Source organism: Colobus angolensis, unplaced genomic scaffold (assembly GCF_000951035.1).
Source record: "Colobus angolensis palliatus isolate OR3802 unplaced genomic scaffold, Cang.pa_1.0 Scaffold238, whole genome shotgun sequence".
Classification (NCBI taxonomy): Eukaryota; Metazoa; Chordata; class Mammalia; order Primates; family Cercopithecidae; genus Colobus; species Colobus angolensis.
In genome coordinates, this window is record NW_012115577.1 from 1673262 (window position 1) to 1680521 (window position 7260).

The following is a 7260-nucleotide window of genomic DNA, read 5'->3' on the forward strand; positions in this document are numbered from 1 at the left end:
TTTTTTTTTTCTGCCTTCTTGAACCTGCTGACATTTCTACAGGTGTTGAGATAAAACTCACTGCTTATGGCATTTCAGTCAAGGAAAGAAAACAGTCTTAAAGGCTTTGAAATTAATGACTTCACAGATTACAATAGCTCCATGGTAATCAACCACCTAGATATAAATTTAGGTTTCCCTAACAACTATGTACAATAATGAAACACTTAATTGAAAAATTAGTAACATAAAAGAAAAAAAATGTTTATAAAAGTTAGGCCCTCAGACCAAATAGGTCAAAATCTTGATCTCAGAGCAATAATATAAGATATCCATGTTCAACATAAAAATTTTGTTTTTTGTGCCATGCAAAAGCCAAAAAAGGAAAAAGTGAAGAAAGAAAAAAAAAAACAGTTAAAATTCTTCCCTGCCCACATTTGCTAATTAAGCACACAAGACTGGTAAACAAAAGATTGATTTGTTACTAATTCAAGGCTACTTGCAGATATTTTGCTTATACAATTCAGTTAAAAAGAAACTCATAACTCACTTGAAACAACAACAACAAAAAAGGTGGGGGCAATGAAAGAAGTTTTTTAAAAAAATCTAACTGCCATGGAAACTGCTTTACCCTAAATCAAAATTGTGGCCCATAGGTCTCATTAGATTATAAGGGCAAATGAAGTTTAAGCTGGAATAATAAAATCTACCAAGATTGAACCAAGAAGAAATTAAAAGCCTAAACATATCAATAATGAGTAATGAGCTTGAATCAGTAATAAAAAGTCTCCCAACAAAGAAAAACCCAGTACTGGATGCCTTCATTGTTCAATGCTACCAGACATTTAAAGAGGGACTGACACCAATTCATCTGAAACTATTCCAAAAAACTGAAGGGGAAGGAGTTCTTTCAAATTTATTCTAGGAAGCAAGCATTACCTTGTTATCAAAACCAGGCGAGGATACAACAATAAAAAACTATACACTGATAAACACAGATGCAAAAGTTAACAAAATACTAGCAAACTAAATCCACAACACATCAAAAAGATTATATGCCATGATCAAATGGGATTTGTTCTGGGGATGCAAGAATGGTTACATTTCTGCAAATCAATAAACGATAGATCATATCAACAGAATGAAGGACAAAAATAAAATGATCATCTCTAGATGCAGAAAAAGCACTTGATAAAATTCAACATCATTTCATGATAAAAACTCTCAACTGGCTAGGTATAGATGAAAGTTACCTAAATTCAATAAAGGCTGCATATGACAATTCGATAGTCGACAACATACATAATGGAAAAAAAGTGGAAAGATTTCCTTCTAAGATTTGGAACAAGATAAGAATGCCTGCTTTTACCAAATTTAACATAGTACTAGACTGATTCCTATGGAAATGGTTAGAAAATTTTAAAAAAATTACAACAATAACAACAAAAATACATAGTACTGGAAGTCCGACCCAGAGCAATTAGGCAAAAGGAGGAAATAAAAGGCATCCAAATTGAAAAAGAGGAAGTCAATTTGCTGCTGTTTGCAGATGGCATAATCTTATTTATACGCAAACCTAAAGACTCCATCAAAAAACTCTCAGAACTGATAAACAAATTTAGTAAATTTACAGAATATAAAGTCAACATACAAAAACTGTAGAATTTCCATACGAATCCATAAACATGATAGAGCATATTAGTGGAATGAAAGGCAAAAATAATATTATCATCTCCATAGATGCAGAAAAAGCATTTGATAAAATTCAATATCACTTCATGATAAAAACTCCCAATCAATTAGGTATAGATGGATTGTACCTAAACACAATAAAGGTCATATAGGCAAACTCAAAATGTCGAAAAATCAAGAAAGAAATCTCATTCACAGTAACTGTAAAAAAGCATAGGAATAAATTTAACCAAGTATGTAATGAAAACTATAAAATACTAAGGAAACAAATTGAAAAGAACACAAAAAATTGAAAGATATTCCATTATCATGGATTGGGAGAATTAATATTGTTAAAGTGACCATATTATCCAAACCAGTCTACAGATTCAATGCAATCCCTATCAAAATATCAATGTCATTCTTTATAGAAATAGAAAAAGAAATCTTAAAATTTGGATGGAACCATAAAAGACCCTGAATACCCAAAACAATCTTGGGTGAAAATAACAAAGCTGGAAGTACCTGACTTCAAAATATACAGCTATAGTAACAAAAATGGCAAGCAAGGTATTGGCATAAAAACGGACACATAAACCAATGGGACAGAATAGAGAACCCAGAAATAAATCCATGTATTTACAGTCAATTCTTCTTTTTTTTCTTTTTTTTTTTGGAGATGGAGTCTCGCTCTGTCGCCCAGGCTGGAGCTCAGTGGCACGATCTCGGCTCACTGCAACCTCCACCTACCGGGGTCAAGCAATTCTCCTGCCTCAGCCTCCCGAGTAGCTGGGATGACAGTTGTGTGCCACCACGCCCGGCTAATTTTTGTATTTTTAGTAGAGACAGGGTTTCATCATGTTGGTCAGGTGGTCTCAAACTCCTGACGTCGTGATCCGCCTGCCTCAGCCTCCCAAAATGCTGGGATTACAGGTGTGAGCCACCATGCCCAGCCACTCAATTTATTTTCAATAAAATCGCCAAGAACATGTGTGGGAAAAGGACAGTGTCTTCAATAAATGATGCTGGGGAAACTGTATATCCCTATTAGGAAGTATGAAAGTAGACCGCTGTCTCTCACCATTTACAAAAATCAACTGAAAATGAATTAAGGACTTAAATGCAAGACCCAAAACTATGAAACTACTGGAAGAAAAGATATAGAAAACACTTTAGGGTGCTGGATGCAGCAAAGATTTTATGATTAAGACCTTGAAAGCACAGGCAAGAGAAGCAAAAATATATGAATGGGACTACATCAAACTAAAAATTTCCTGTGCAGCAATGAAAACAATCAACAGAGATAAAACAGCAACTTAGAGAATGAAAGTATTTGCAAAGTATTCATCTGATAAGGGATTAATAGCTAGAATTTACAAGAAACTCAAACAGCAAAATAGTAGTATGATTTTAAAAAGAGCAAATGTGTACCCATCACCCAAGCAGTGTACACTGAGACCAATTTGTAGTTCTTTGTCCCTCACCTTCTTCCCTCCCTTTCCCCGAGTCCCCGGAGTCCATTATGTCATTCTTATGCCTTTGTATCCTCATAGTTTTGCTCCCACTTATGAGTGAGAACATATGATGTTTGGTTTTCCATTCCTGAGTTACTTTATTTGGAATGATAATTTTTAATCTCATCCAGGTTGCTATGAATGCCATTAATTCATTCCTTTTTATGACTGAGTAGTATTCCATCTCATATATATATATATATGTATGCATATATATGTGTGTGTGTCCGTGTATACACACACACACACACACATATATATGTATGACAGTTTATCCGCTCATTGATTGATGGGCATTTGGGTTGGTTCCACATTTTTGCAATTGTGAATTGTGCTGCTATAAACATGTGTGCAAGTATCTTTTTCGTATAATAACTTCTTTTCCTCTGGGCAGATACCCATTATGGGATTGTGGGATTGCTGGATCAAATGGTAGTTCAACTTTTAGTTCTTTAAAAAAAAAACTCCACCTTGTTTTCCATAGTGGTTGTACTAGTTTACATTCCCATCAGCAGTGTAAAAGTGTTCCCTGTTCACCACATCCATGCCAACATTTATTATTTTTTGATTTTTTTGATTATGGCTATTCTTGCAGATGTAAGGTGGTATCACATTGTACTTTTGATTTGCATTTCCCTGATCATTAGTGATGTTGAGCATTTTTTCATATGTTTCTTGGCCAGCTGTGTATCTTCTTTTGAGAATTGTCTATTCATGTCCTTAGCCCACTTTTTGATGAGATTGTTTTTTTCTTGCTAATTTGAGTTTGTTATAGATTCTGAATATTAGTCCTTTGTTAGATGCATAGATTGTGAAGATTTTTTCCCACTCTGTGGGTTGTCTGTTTGTTGACTGTTTTCTTTTCTTTTTTTTTTTTTTTGAGACGGAGTCTCGCTCTGTTGCCCAGGCTGGAGTGCAGTGGCGTGATCTTGGCTCACTGCACGCTCCACCTCGCAGGTTGACACCATTCTCCTGCCTCAGCCTCCCGAGTAGCTGGGACTACAGGTGCCCGCCACCACTCCTGGCTAATTTCCGTGTTAGCCAGGATGGTCTCCATCTCCTGACCTTGTGATCCTCCTGCCTTGGCCTCCCAAAGTGCTGGGATTACAGACTTGAGCCACCATGCCCGACCAGCTGACTGTTCTTTTGCCATGCAAAAGCTCTTTAGTTTCACTGGGTCCCAGCTATTTATCTTTGTTTTTATTGCATTTTGCTTTTGGGTTCTTGGTCATGAAATCCTTGCCTAAGCCAATGTCTAGGAGGTTTTTTTCGATGTCATCTTCTAGAATTTTTATAGTTTCAGATCTTAGATTTAAGTCCTTGATCCATCTTGGCTGATTTTTGTGTAAGGTGGGAGATGAGGATTCAGTTTCATTGTCCTACATGTGACTAGCCAATTATCCCAGCGCCATTTGTTGAATAAGGTGTCCTTTCCCCACTTTATGTTTTTGTTTGTGTTGTTGAAGATCAGTTGGCTGTAAGTATTTGGATTTATTTCTGGGTTCTCTATTCTGTTCCATTGGTCTATGGGCCCATTTTCATACCAGTACCATGCTGTTTTGGTGACTATGGCCTTATAGAATAGTTTGAAATCAGGTAATGTGATGCCTCCAGATTTGTTGTTTTTGCTTAGTCTTGCTTTGACTATGCAGGCTCTTTTTGGGTTTTATGTGAATTTTAGGATTGTTTTTTCTAGTTCTGTGAAAAATGTTGGTGGTATTTTGATGGGAATTGCATTGAATTTATAGATTTCTTTTGGTAGTATGGTAATTCTCACAATATTGATTCTACCCATCCGTGAGCCTGGGATGTGTTTCCATTTGCTTGTGTCATCTGTGATTTGTTTCAGCAGTGTTTTTTTTTTTTGATACGGGGTCTCGCTCTGTCACCCAGGCTGGAGTGCAGTGGCGCCATCTCGGCTCACTGCAAGCTCCACCTCCTGGGTTCACGCCATTCTCCTGCCTCAGCCTTCCAAGTAGCTGGGACCATAGGCGCCTGCCACCACGCCTGGCTAATTTTTGTATTTTTAGTAGAGACGGGGTTTCACTGTGTTAGCCAGGATAGTCTCGATCTCCTGACCTCGTGATCCGCCCACCTCGGTCTCCCAAAGTGCTGGGATTACAGGCATGAGCCACCACGCCCGGCCTGTTTCAGCAGTGTTTTGTAGTTTTCCTTGTAGAGGTCTTTCACCTCCTTAGGTTAAGTATATTTCTAAGTGGTTTTGTTTTGTTTTGTTTTGTTTGCAGCTATTGAAAAAGGGATTGAGTTCTCGATTTGATTCTCAGCCTGGTTGCTGTTGGAGTATAGGAGAGCTACTGATTTGTGTACATTAATTTTGTATCCGGAAATGTTGCAGATTTCTTGTATCAGTTTTAGGAGCTTTTTGGAGGAGTCCTTAGAGTTTTCTAGGTATACAATCATATCAGCAAACAGTGACAGTTTGGCTTCTTCTTTACATATTTGGATGCCCTTTATTTCTTTCAGTTTTGTCTGATCGCTCTGGCTAGGACTTCCAGGACTGTGTTGAAGAGAAGTGGTGAGAGTGGGCATCCTTGTCTTTTTCCAGTTCTCAGAGGGAATGCTTTCAGCTTTTCCTCATTCAGTATTGTGTTGGCTGTGGGTTTGTCATAAATAGCTTTTATTACATTGAGGTATGTTCCTTGTATGCCGATTTTGCTGAGAGCTTTAATCATAAAGGGATGCCAGATTTTGTTGAATGCTTTTTGTTTTGCAGCTATTGAAATGATCATGTGATTTTTGTTTTCAATTATGTTTATGTGGTGTGTCACATTTATTCACTTGTGTGTGTTCAACCATCCCTGCTTCCCTGGTAGGAAACCCATTTGATTGTGGTGGATTATCTTTTTGATTTGATTTTGAATGTTTCCATCATAAAGAAATGGTAAACGTTTGATGTGATGAGTGTGCTAAATGCCCTGATTTGCTTATTACACATTGTATTCATGTATAAAAATATCACACTGTACTATATTAATATGTACAATTATGTCAACTAAAATAAATAAAAATAATAGCCATGACTTTAAATAACTTAAGAAATAATATGATGGACCAGGGGATGAGGAAATAACATGACCCAGCCCTGACCAATCAGAGTTTCCCACACTGTACCATATCTCCCTAACAACAGGTATTAGTCCAAAGGTCATCTTCTCTGGTTCTTTATTTATGAACATTGTGAGAAAGATATCTATTTTTCTGCTGAAGCTGTTAAGGTAGGATAATAGAGAAGTTGGAGCTGATAAGCGGATATTGACTATCTTCTTTAGAAATACAGAGCTCTGATGACAAATTTGAGTCTCTGAATTAATTATGTCTCTAGCCAACCTCACCCCTCCCCTGGCCTTTCCAGATAAATTTACATGTTGAATCTTTTCTTTAAAACTGTTAACTTGTGGCGGTCTGCGCTGCAGTGCGAAGGGCTCGAAGATGGCCGGTTGGCAGAGCTACGTGGATAATCTGATGTGCGATGGCTGCTGTCAGGAGGCCGCCATTGTTGGCTACTGCGATGCCAAATACGTCCGGGCAGCCACGGCCGGGGGCATCTTTCAGAGCATTATGCCAATAGAAATAGATATGATTGTAGGAAAAGACTGGGAAGGTTTCTTTACCAACGGTTTGACTCTTGGCGTGAAGAAATGCTCAGTGATCAGAGATAGTCTATACATCGATGGTGACTGCACAATGGACATCCGGACAAAGAGTCAACGTGGGGAGCCAACATACAATGTTGCTGTCAGCAGAGCTGGTAGAGCACTGGTTATAGTCATGGGAAAGGAAGGTGTCCACGGAGGCACACTTAACAAGAAAGCATATGAATTTGCTTTATACCTGAGGAGGTCTGATATGTAAGCAGCCTCTCCTCATCTACCTAGCAACTGTCTTCATCAACAACCCTAATTGTGGTCACAGTGCTACCAAACTATAGATGGTAGCTAATTTTTCTTTACCTATTTTCTAATGTCATGATTCCTGTTTGCCCAATGGATCATTTGTATGTTAACCACTGTATGTAACCAACCCTTGTCTGGCAACATAATTGCAGCACAATAATGATTTGCGTGATACCTTGAAA

The 7260-nt window shown here is 37.7% G+C and overlaps 1 pseudogene across 1 annotated transcript; it reads left to right on the plus strand.

Annotated features, from left to right (window-relative positions):
* Positions 1-6589: 6589 nt before the first annotated feature.
* LOC105513966 lies at positions 6590-7254 on the plus strand (annotated as a pseudogene). Its single transcript, XR_001002106.1, has one exon. The product of XR_001002106.1 is annotated as a profilin-2 pseudogene (transcript).
* Positions 7255-7260: the final 6 nt, after the last annotated feature.